Source organism: Ranitomeya variabilis, chromosome 2, assembly GCF_051348905.1.
Source record: "Ranitomeya variabilis isolate aRanVar5 chromosome 2, aRanVar5.hap1, whole genome shotgun sequence".
Classification (NCBI taxonomy): Eukaryota; Metazoa; Chordata; class Amphibia; order Anura; family Dendrobatidae; genus Ranitomeya; species Ranitomeya variabilis.
Genome location: NC_135233.1, coordinates 412,689,631 through 412,701,705, shown reverse-complemented (window position 1 = coordinate 412,701,705; position 12,075 = coordinate 412,689,631).

Below are 12,075 nucleotides of genomic sequence, written 5' to 3'. Positions count from 1 at the left end.
CTTTCCTTATGCACTGCTCATTATGGCAGTTTCTTGGTGCCTCCCGTGTGTTTTCAGGTAAACATACCTAATGCTCTTCCACCCACCCCTTTCCTTATGCACTGCTCATTATGCCAGTCTCTTGGTGCCTCCCGTATGTTTTCAGGTAGCTATACCTAACGCTCTTCCACCCAGCCCTCTTTCCTTATGCACTGCTGATTTTGGCAGTCTCTTGGTGCCTTCCGTGTATTTTCAAGTAGATATACTTAACGCTCTTCCCCCCCACCACTCTTTCCTTATCCACTGCTCATTATGGCAGTCTCTTGGTGACTCCCGTGGGTTTTTAGGTAGATATACCTATTGTTCTTCCACCCAGCCCTCTTTCCTGATTCACTGCTCATTATGGCAGTCTCTTGGTGCCTCTTGTGTGTTTTCAGGTGGATATACTTAATGCTCTTCCACCCAGCCCTCTTTCCTTATGCACTGCTCATCATGGCAGTCTTTTGGTGCCTCCTGTGTGTTTTCAGGTATACATACCCAACGCTCTTCCACCCAGCCCTCTTTCCTTATCCAATGCCCATTATGGCAGTTTCTTGGTGCCTCCTGTGTGTTTTCAGGTAGATATACCTAACGCTCTTCCACCCCCCCTCTTTCCTTTTGCACTGCTCATTATGGCAGTCTCTTGCTGCCTCCAGTATTTTTCAGGTAGTTATACCTAACGCTCTTCCACCCCCCCCCCCTTTTCTTATGCATTGCTCATTACGGCAGTCTCTTGGTGCCTCTCGTGTGTTCTCAGGTAGGTATACCTAACGCTCTTCCACCTAGCCCTCTTTCCTTATGCACTGCTCATTATGGCAGTCTCTTGGTGCCTCCCGTGTACTTTCAGGTAGATATACCTAACGCTCTACCACCCACCATCTTTCCTTATGCACTGCTCATCATGGCAGTCTTTTGGTGCCTCCTGTGTGTTTTCAGGTAGACATACCCAACGCTCTTCCACCCAGCCCTCTTTCCTTATCCAATGCCCATTATGGCAGTTTCTTGGTGCCTCCTGTGTGTTTTCAGGTAGATATACCTAACGCTCTTCCACCCCCCCTCTTTCCTTTTGCACTGCTCATTATGGCAGTCTCTTGCTGCCTCCAGTATTTTTCAGGTAGTTATACCTAACGCTCTTCCACCCCCCCCCTTTTCTTATGCATTGCTCATTACGGCAGTCTCTTGGTGCCTCTCGTGTGTTCTCAGGTAGGTATACCTAACGCTCTTCCACCTAGCCCTCTTTCTTTATGCACTGCTCATTATGGCAGTCTCTTGGTGCCTCCCGTGTACTTTCAGGTAGATATACCTAACGCTCTACCACCCACCATCTTTCCTTATGCACTGCTCATTATGGCAGTCTCTTGGTGCCTCCTGTGTGTGTGGTTTCAGGTAGATATACCTAACGCTCTTCCACCCACCCCTCTTTCCTTATGTACTGCTCATTAAGGCAGTCTCTTGGTGCCTCCCATGTATTTTCAGGTAGACATACTTAACGCTCTTCCACCCAGCACTCTTTCCTTAAGCATTGCTCATTATGGCAGTCTCTTGGTGCCTCTCCTGTATTTTCATATAGACATATTTAATGCTCTTCCACCCAGCCCTCTTTCCTTATGCACTGCTCATCATGGCAGTCTCTTGGTGCCTCCTGTGTTTTCAGCTAGACATAACTAACGCTCTTCCACCAGCCCTCTTTCCTTATCCAATGCTCATTATGGCAGTTTATTGATGCCTCCTGTGTGTTTTCAGGTAGATATACCTAATGCTCTTCCACCCCCCCCTCCTTCCTTTTGCACTGCTCATTATGGCAGTTTCTTGATGCCTCCCGTGTTTTTTCAGGTAGTTAAACATAACGCTCTTCCACCCCCCCCCCACTTTTCTTATGCATTGCTCATTATGGCAGTCCCTTGGTGCCTCCCGTGTGTTTTTAGGTAGACATACCTATCGCTCTTCCACCCAGCCCTCTTTCCTTAGGCACTGCTCATTATGGAAGTCTCCTGGTTCCTTCCATGCATTTTCAGATAGACATACATAACGCTCTTCCACCCAGCACTCTTTCCTTAAGCATTGCTCATTATGGCCGTCTCTTGGTGCCTCTCCTGTATTTTCATATAGACATATTTAATGCTCTTCCACCCACCCCTCTTTCCTTATGCACTGCTCATTATGGCAGTCTCTTGCTGCCTCCCGTGTGTTTTCAGGTAGACATACTTAACGCTCTTCCATCCAGCCCTCTTTCCTTATGCACTGCTCATTATGGCAGTCTCTTGGTGCCTCCTGTGTATTTTCAGGTAGACATACTTAACGCTCTTTCACCCAGCCCTCTTTCCTTATGCACTGCTCATTTTGGCAGTCTCTTGCTCCCTCCCGTCTGTTTTCAGGTAGATATAGCTAATGCTCTTCCACCCATCCATCTTTCCTTATGCACTGCTCATTACGGCAGTCTCTAGTGTGACAAAACACTCCGGGATCGCCTTTGCTGGGGTCAAAGGTCACGTGGTTTGTGCATTGAACTGTGAGGCGACAGCAGGTTTCCAAGTTGACTGACCTCAAGTCAGGTTTATTAAAGTGAAAGCAAATACAGAAAACAAAACATAAAAATAAATCCTAGCCTGTCCGGCGCTAACTAAACAAATACGTTCCTATCTAACAACTGGGGGGGGCTTCTCCCTCCCAGCTAACATTACATAGATCATAAGCACAGCTCTCACTCACGTTTGTCTCACACAGACAGGCATTCTGTGTGCCCCAGGCTGACACCTGAAACCTCCAGCTGGTCAGCCTTTATTCCTGCACTTATTAACCCCTCGGTATCCTGAAGATACTGAGCGGCCTAATTCACATAGGACAAATATCTGGGCGAGATATACCTGCCCCCGTCTACCAGACCGACATGACTCTTATATATCCTCCCCCCCTGCTCAGACCACTCAGGTCGAGCAAGAATACTCTCGAAACAGTGTACTCGGGACAGGGCATCAGCGTTCCCCATCTGCACCCCGGGGCGGTGCTCCACCGTGAAAGAGTAAGCCTGCAGGGCAAGGAACCACCGGGTTACCCGACTATTACGGTCCTTGTGGAGATGCATCCACTTGAGAGGGGCATGGTCCGTGACCAGCCTAAACTTCCTACCTGTCAGGTAATATTTGAGGGAGTCGAGAGCCCATTTGATGGCTAGGCACTCTTTTTCAATCACGGCATACCTCTGCTCATGTACATTCAGTTTCCGACTGAGGTAGAGAACCGCGTGTTCGACTCCGTCCCTTACCTGGGAAAGTACAGCTCCGACACCAGTATCAGAAGCATCAGTTTGCACCACAAACTCGCTGCTGAAATCAGGAGTCACAAGTACGGGCTGAGAGCACAAAGCCCGTTTCAGACTGTGGAAGGCCTCTTCAGCCGCTGAGGTCCATTTTACCATGACGGAATCCCTCCCTTTGGTAAGATCCGTCAAGGGGGTAGCCATGGCCGTAAAGTTGGGTATGAACCGGCGATAATAGCCGGCAATGCCCAGGAAAGCTTGAACTTGTTTCTTGTTCACTGGTTGCGGCCAGCCCTGAATTGCCTGTATTTTGTCGATCTGGGGTTTAACCACTCCTCTGCCAATCACGTAGCCCAAGTATCGGGCTTCTTCAAGGCCGATGTGACATTCCTTGGGATTCGCCGTTAAGCCTGCGTCTCTCAGGTCATCAATCACCGCCTGTACTGTCATGAATCCCCAATGGCTAGGGATAGCACAGGATTAGCAAAGTATAAAAAATATCGGACGAGCTCTAGGGTGATGGAACCTGGGCTGACCGCTGCCCTACGCCTGACAAACGCAACTAGAGATAGCCAGGGAGCGTGCCTACGTTGGTTCTAGACGCCACGCACCAGCCTAAGAGCTAACTAGTACTGCAGAGAAAACAAAGACCTCACTTGCCTCCAGAGGAATTAACCCCAAAGATATAGTTGCCCCCCACATGTATTGACGGTGAAATGAGAGGAAGGCACACACATAGAGATGATGTATATAGCTTTAGCAAATAGAGGCCCGCTGAAAACTAGAAAGCAGAATGACACAAAAGGGGACTGAGCGGTCAGCAAAAAACCCTAATCAAAAAAACCATCCTGAGATTACAAGAACCCATGTGCCAACTCATGGCACATGGGGAGAACCTCAGTCCACTAGAGCAACCAGCTAACAAAGAGACATTCTAAGCAAGCTGGACAAAAAACCAAACAACTGAAAATCAGCACTTAGCTTATCCTGAAAGATCTGGGAGCAGGTAGGCAGGAACCAAACAGAGCACATCTGAACACATTGATAGCCGGCAAGGGAAATGACAGGAAGGCCAGGTAAAATAGGAAACACCCAGCCTCTGATGGACAGATGGAAACCAAAGGCCGCAACCCACCAAAGTCACCCAGTACCAGCAGTAACCACCAGAGGGAGCCCGCAAACAGAATCCACAACAGTACCCCCCCCTTGAGGAGGGGTCACCGAACCCTCACGAGAACCCCCAGGGCGATCAGGGTGAGCTCTATGGAAGGCGCGGACCAAATCAGTCGCATGAACATCGGAGGCGACCACCCAGGAATTGTCCTCCTGACCATAACCCTTCCACTTAACCAAATACTGGAGTTTGCGTCTGGAAACACGAGAATCCAAGATCTTTTCAACAACATACTCCAATTCTCCCTCCACCAGCACCGGAGCAGGAGGCTCGACCGAAGGAACAACAGGCACCTCATACCTCCGCAACAACGACCGATGGAACACATTATGAATAGCGAACGATGCTGGGAGATCCAAACGGAAAGATACAGGGTTAAGAATCTCCGAGATCCTATAAGGACCGATGAACCGAGGCTTGAACTTAGGAGAAGAGACCTTCATAGGGACAAAACGAGAAGACAACCACACCAAGTCCCCAACAAGAAGTCAGGGACCCACGCGGCGACGGCGATTAGCAAACTGCTGAGTCTTCTCCTGAGATAACTTCAAATTGTCCACCACCTGATTCCAAATGTGATGTAGCCTGTCCACCACCACGTCCACTCCAGGACAATCCGAAGACTCCACCTGACCAGAGGAAAAACGAGGATGAAACCCCGAATTACAAAAAAAAGGAGAGACCAACGTGGCCGAACTAGCCCGATTATTAAGAGCAAATTCGGCCAGTGGCAAAAAAGCAACCCAGTCATCCTGATCAGCAGAAACAAAACACCTCAAATAAGTTTCCAAGGTCTGATTAGTTCGCTCCGTCTGGCCATTCGTCTGAGGATGGAATGCAGACGAGAAAGACAAATCAATGCCCATCTTGGCACAAAACGTCCGCCAAAATCTAGACACAAACTGGGATCCCCTGTCAGAAACGATATTCTCCGGAATCCCATGCAAACGAACCACGTTCTGAAAAAACAAAGGAACCAACTCAGAGGAGGAGGGCAACTTAGGCAAGGGCACCAAATGAACCATCTTAGAAAAGCGGTCACACACAACCCAGATAACGGACATTTTCTGTGAAACCGGGAGATCAGAAATAAAATCCATGGAAATGTGCGTCCAAGGCCTCTTCGGGATGGGCAAGGATAACAACAACCCACTAGCCCGTGAACAGCAAGGCTTAGCTCGAGCACACACTTCACAAGACTGCACAAAGGTACGCACATCCCTAGACAAGGAAGGCCACCAAAAAGACCTGGCCACCAAGTCTCTTGTACCAAATATTCCAGGATGACCAGCCAACACAGAAGAATGGACCTCGGAGATGACTCTACTGGTCCAATCATCCGGAACAAACAGTCTTTCTGGTGGACATCGATCCGGTTTATCCACCTGAAACTCCTGCAATGCGCGTCGCAAGTCTGGGGATACGGCGGACAATATTACCCCATCCCTAAGGATACCAGCAGGCCCAGTTTCTCCAGGAGAGTCAGGCACAAAACTCCTGGAAAGAGCATCTGCCTTCACATTCTTTGAACCTGGCAGGTATGAAACCACGAAATTGAAACGAGAAAAAAATAACGACCAACGAGCCTGTCTAGGATTCAAACGCCTGGCAGACTCAAGGTAAATGAGATTCTTGTGATCAGTCAAGACCACCACGCGATGTTTAGCACCCTCAAGCCAATGACGCCACTCCTCAAATGCCCACTTCATGGCCAAAAGCTCCCGATTACCCACATCATAATTGCGCTCGGCGGGCGAGAATTTTCTAGAGAAGAAAGCACATGGCTTTATCACCGAGCCATTAGAACTTCTCTGTGACAAAACCGCCCCCGCTCCAATCTCGGAAGCATCAACCTCCACCTGGAAAGGAAGTGAAACATCTGGTTGACACAACACAGGAGCAGAAGAAAACCGGCGCTTAAGTTCCCGAAAGGCCTCCACGGCCGCAGGAGACCAATCAGCAACATCAGCACCCTTTTTAGTCAAATCAGTCAAAGGTTTAACAATACTGGAAAAATTAGCAATGAACCGACGATAAAAATTAGCAAACCCCAAGAACTTCTGAAGGCTCTTAACAGATGTAGGTTGTGTCCAGTCACAAATAGCCTGAACCTTAACGGGATCCATCTCAATAGTAGAAGGAGAAAAAATGTACCCCAAAAAAGAAATCTTCTGGACTCCGAAGAGACACTTTGAGCCCTTCACAAACAGAGAATTGGCCCGCAAAACCTGAAACACCTTCCTGACCTGTAGAACATGAGACTCCCAGTCATCAGAAAACACCAAAATATCATCCAAATACACAATCATAAACTTATCCAGATATTCACGGAAAATATTGTGCATAAAGGACTGAAAGACTGACGGAGCATTGGAGAGTCCAAAAGGCATTACCAAATACTCAAAATGGCCCTCAGGCGTATTAAATGCGGTTTTCCACTCATCACCCTGTTTTATCCGCACCAGATTATACGCACCACGAAGATCTATTTTAGTGAACCACCTAGCCCCCTTAATGCGAGCAAACAAATCAGTAAATAATGGCAATGGATACTGGTATTTGACTGTAATCTTATTCAGAAGGCGATAATCTATACAAGGCTTCAGGGAACCATCTTTTTTTGCCACGAAAAAAAAACCTGCTCCCAGAGGGGACGAAGATGGACGAATATGTCCCTTTTCCAAGGACTCCTTAATATAATTCCGCATAGCAGTATGCTCTGGCAGTGACAGATTAAATAAACGACCCTTAGGGAACTTACTGCCAGGAATCAATTCTATAGCACAGTCACACTCTCTATGGGGAGGGAGCGAATTGAGCTTAGGCTCCTCAAAAACATCCCTATAATCCGACAAAAACGCAGGGATCTCCGAAGGAGTAGATGAAGCGATAGAAATCGGAGGTGCATCATCATGAACCCCCTGACATCCCCAGCTTAGCACAGACATTGTTTTCCAGTCCAGGACAGGATTATGAGTTTGTAACCATGGCAGACCAAGCACTAGTACATCATGTAAATTATACAGTACAAGGAAGCGAATCACCTCCTGATGAACGGGAGTCATGCGCATGGTCACTTGTGTCCAATACTGCGGTTTATTCATAGCCAATGGTGTAGAATCAATTCCTTTCAGAGGAATAGGAACTTCCAGAGGCTCTAGACTAAAACCGCAGCGTTTAGCAAATGACCAATCCATAAGACTCAGGGCAGCGCCTGAATCCACATAGGCATCGACGGAAATGGAAGACAGTGAAAAAATCAGAGTCACAGACAAAATGAACTTAGACTGCAGAGTATCAATGGCAAAAGATTTATCAACCCTTTTTGTGCGTTTAGAGCATGCTGATATAACATGAGCTGAATCACCACAATAAAAACACAAACCATTTTTCCGCCTATAATTTTGCCGTTCACTTCTGGACTGAATTCTATCACATTGCATAGTCTCAGGTGCCTGTTCAGAAGACACCGCCAACTGGTGCACGGGTTTGCGCTCCCGTAAACGCCGATCAATCTGAATGGCCATAGCCATAGACTCATTCAGACCTGTAGGCGCAGGGAACCCCACCATAATATCCTTAATGGCCTCAGAAAGACCATTTCTGAAGTTTGCAGCCAGGGCGCACTCATTCCACTGAGTAAGCACCGACCATTTCCGAAATTTCTGACAATATATTTCCACTTCATCATGCCCCTGAGAGAGGGCTAATAAAGCCTTTTCAGCCTGAATCTCTAGGTTAGGTTCCTCATAGAGCAATCCCAATGCCAGAAAAAACGCATCCACACTGAGCAATGCAGGATCCCCTGGTGCCAATGCAAATGCCCAATTCTGAGGGTCGCCCCGTAGGAACGATATAACAATCTTGACCTGTTGAGCAGGGTCTCCAGAGGAGCGAGATTTCAAAGAGAGAAACAATTTACAATTGTTCCTGAAATTCAGGAAGGTAGATCTATCTCCAGAAAAAAACTCTGGAATAGGAATTCTAGGTTCAGACATGGGAGTGTGAACAACGAAATCCTGTATGTTTTGAACCTTTGCCGCAAGATTACTCAGGCTGGAAGCCAAACTCTGGACATCCATGATAAACAGCTAAGATCAGAGCCATTCAAGGGTTAAGAGGAGGTAAGAAGCAGCTAGACAGCAATTAAGGGCTAGGCAGCAAAACTCTGAAGGGAAAAAAAAAAAAAAAATTTCCCTTGAACACTTCTTTTTCTCCTGCTTCAGCCCAAACAATTAACACTTTGTGGGCCGGCTATACTGTCATGAATCCCCAATGGCTAGGGATAGCACAGGATTAGCAAAGTATAAAAAATATTGGACGAGCTCTAGGGTGATGGAACCTGGGCTGACCGCTGCCCTACGCCTGACAAACGCAACTAGAGATAGCCAGGGAGCGTGCCTACGTTGGTTCTAGACGCCACGCACCAGCCTAAGAGCTAACTAGTACTGCAGAGAAAACAAAGACCTCACTTGCCTCCAGAGGAATTAACCCCAAAGATATAGTTGCCCCCCACATGTATTGACGGTGAAATGAGAGGAAGGCACACACATAGAGATGATGTATATAGCTTTAGCAAATAGAGGCCCGCTGAAAACTAGAAAGCAGAATGACACAAAAGGGGACTGAGCGGTCAGCAAAAAACCCTAATCAAAAAAACCATCCTGAGATTACAAGAACCCATGTGCCAACTCATGGCACATGGGGAGAACCTCAGTCCACTAGAGCAACCAGCTAACAAAGAGACATTCTAAGCAAGCTGGACAAAAAACCAAACAACTGAAAATCAGCACTTAGCTTATCCTGAAAGATCTGGGAGCAGGTAGGCAGGAACCAAACAGAGCACATCTGAACACATTGATAGCCGGCAAGGGAAATGACAGAAAGGCCAGGTAAAATAGGAAACACCCAGCCTCTGATGGACAGATGGAAACCAAAGGCCGCAACCCACCAAAGTCACCCAGTACCAGCAGTAACCACCAGAGGGAGCCCGCAAACAGAATCCACAACACTGTACCTTCCGGAGGTGAGCTTCCCAGTCCACGCTGTAAATTATGATGTCGTCTAGGTAGGCAGAGGCATACTGCCTGTGGGGCCTCAAGACTCGATCCATCAATCTCTGGAACGTTGCTGGGGCTCCGTGAAGTCCAAACGGCATGTAGATATACTGGAACAGCCCTTCCGGTGTAGCAAATGCCGTCTTCTCTCTGGCCGCCTCGGCCAGCGGGATCTGCCAGTACCCCTTTGTTAGATCCAGGGTCGTAATGTATCAGGCTTTACCCAGCCGATCGATCAACTCATCGACCCGGGGCATAGGGTAGGCATCAAATTTAGAAACCGCATTCAGTTTCCTAAAGTCATTGCAAAACCGTATAGAGCCATCCGGCTTAGGTATCAACACGATTGGACTGGACCATGCGCTGTGCGACTCTTCAAAGACTCCTAAATCCAACATTGCCTTCACCTCCCGGGAAACGGCTTCACGGCGTGCTTCCGGAATCCGGTATGGCTTCACATGAACTGTGACACCAGGCTCTGTGAAAATCTCATGTTTCACTAGCCTAGTCTGGCCAGGTTTTTCCGAGAAAAACTGTTGGTTCTGTAACAAAAACTGCTTAACCTCAGATTTTTGTCGTTCAGAGAGAGTCTCGGCAATCTGCACCTCCGGTACGGTAGGTGAGCAAACCGGACGGGGCAGATCCGCTGTTAGGGCAGCGCGGTCTTTCCAGGGTTTTATCAGATTCACATGATAAATCTGTTCTGGTTTTCTCTTACCAGGCTGGTGCACTTTATAGTTCACTTCTCCAACTCGTTCCATGACCTCAAAGGGGCCCTGCCATTTCGCCAAAAATTTACTATCCACCGTAGGGATTAGGATCAACACCCTATCCCCGGGTGCAAACGTACGGACCTTGGCGCCTCTATCATAACTTAGCCTCTGGGCCCCCTGGGCCTGTAACATATGTTCCCTAACAATGGGCATGACAGCAGCAATACGGTCCTGCATTTGCGTTACATGGTCTATCACCGTTTTAAAGGGAGTGACTTGACCTTCCCAGGTTTCTTTTGCGACGTCCAACAGTCCACAGGGACGACGGGCGTATAATAGCTCGAAAGGCGAGAACCCTGTGGAAGACTGGGGAACTTCCCTAATGGCAAACAGCAAATAGGGTAACAAGTAATCCCAGTTCTTCCCATCTTTGTCTATCGCCTTCCGGAGCATCTGTTTTAAGGTTTTATTGAACCGCTCAACCAACCCATCTGTTTGAGGGTGATAGACAGATGTACGCAACGGATCTATTTGTAAGAGTCTGCAGAGCTCCTTCATTACCCTCGACATAAAGGGAGTCCCCTGGTCGGTGAGTATCTGTTTTGGAATTCCTACCCGACTAAACAACTTGCACCAATTCTTTGGCGATCGTTTTGGTAGCAGTATTACACAAAGGGATGGCTTCCGGGTAGCGAGTGGCATAGTCCATGATGACGAGGACATGTTGGTGCCCACGTGCGGACCGGGGAAGGGGCCCAACCAAATCCATCCCAATTCTCTCAAAAGGGACCCCAATGATAGGGAGGGGTACCAAAGGGCTACAGTACCGAGGTTTAGGTGCCGAGATTTGGCACTCTGGACAGGTCTCACAATAGTTACTCACATCATTGTGTATTCCAGGCCACACAAAACAATGCAATATTCTTTCTGTGGTTTTTTGTACCCCCAGATGTCCCCCCATTATATGTCCGTGGGCCAGGTCCAGTACCTTCCACCGATAAGGTTTGGGTACCACTAACTGCTGCACAGTGTCTTCCCCTTTTTTTTCTACCTGGTAGAGTAAATCATTTTCAAGAACCATGTACGGGTACGCTAGCCTAGTGTCAGGTTCTACGGGTACGCTATCTATCATTTTTACATTTTTCCTAGCCTGAGTCAGGGTAGGATCTTTCATTTGTTCGCTGTGGAAGTTTGGGTAGGCAGGGTGCGGGATGGCTGTCTGCCTCCGCCTCTCGCTGAGTTTCCTCAGTTTCCTCAGTTTCCCCCGCCATAACTGAGAAGGGGAACTGAAGGTTAGATTCAACAACCTCCCCAGTAACGTCTTCCTGTGGGACCTCCTCTAAGAGTTCGGGACCTCCAGATGGCATGGGAAAAGATTCACAGCTACCGTGAAGGAGCAACTGATTCTCCCACAACTGCCAGAAATGGGGAAAATCCCTGCCCAGGATTACATCCTGTAACAATGCGGGGACGAGTCCCACTTTGCGTTGCACAGACCCATAGGGAGTGGAAATCGATATGACCGCTGTTAGGTACGAGCAGGTGTCACCATGCACACACGTTACAGAAAATTTGTCAGACGAACCAGACGGAAGTGCCACCAGACTAGCTTTCACCAGAGTCACCACGCTTCCAGAGTCTAGTAACGCCACAACACTTTTCCCATCAACAGATAATTCACACAGGTGTTTTGCTATATCACTTTGACCCGCATTCACATTCACCAGCCGTGTAACCAAAGACATGGGTTTCTTAGAGTCTATAACATCGCACTGCATGGGTTCAGTGGTAACAGGACAGTTCGCAGAAACATGGCCCTTCTCACGGCAGCGGAAACACCTAACAGGCCCCCCTACT